This window comes from Argentina silus (genome assembly GCF_951799395.1).
Source record: "Argentina silus genome assembly, chromosome: 3".
NCBI classification, from domain to species: Eukaryota; Metazoa; Chordata; class Actinopteri; order Argentiniformes; family Argentinidae; genus Argentina; species Argentina silus.
Window position 1 is genome coordinate 366,369 of NC_139657.1, and position 490 is coordinate 366,858.

The following is a 490-nucleotide window of genomic DNA, read 5'->3' on the forward strand; positions in this document are numbered from 1 at the left end:
TGACTAGTGGAGAGAGAGAGAAGACATGACTAGTGGAGAGAGAAGACATGACTAGTGGAGAGAGAGAAGACATGACTAGTGGAGAGAGAAGACATGACTAGTGGAGAGAGAAGACATGACTAGTGGAGAGAGAAGACATGACTAGTGGAGAGAGAGAGAAGACATGACTAGTGGAGAGAGAAGACATGACTAGTGGAGAGAGAGAGAAGACATGACTAGTGGAGAGAGAAGACATGACTAGTGGAGAGAGAGAGAAGACATGACTAGTGGAGAGAGAAGACATGACTAGTGGAGAGAGAGAGAAGACATGACTAGTGGAGAGAGAAGACATGACTAGTGGAGAGAGAGAGAAGACATGACTAGTGGAGAGAGAAGACATGACTAGTGGAGAGAGAGAGAAGACATGACTAGTGGAGAGAGAGAGAAGACATGACTAGTGGAGAGAGAAGACATGACTAGTGGAGAGAGAGAGAAGACATGACTAGTGGAG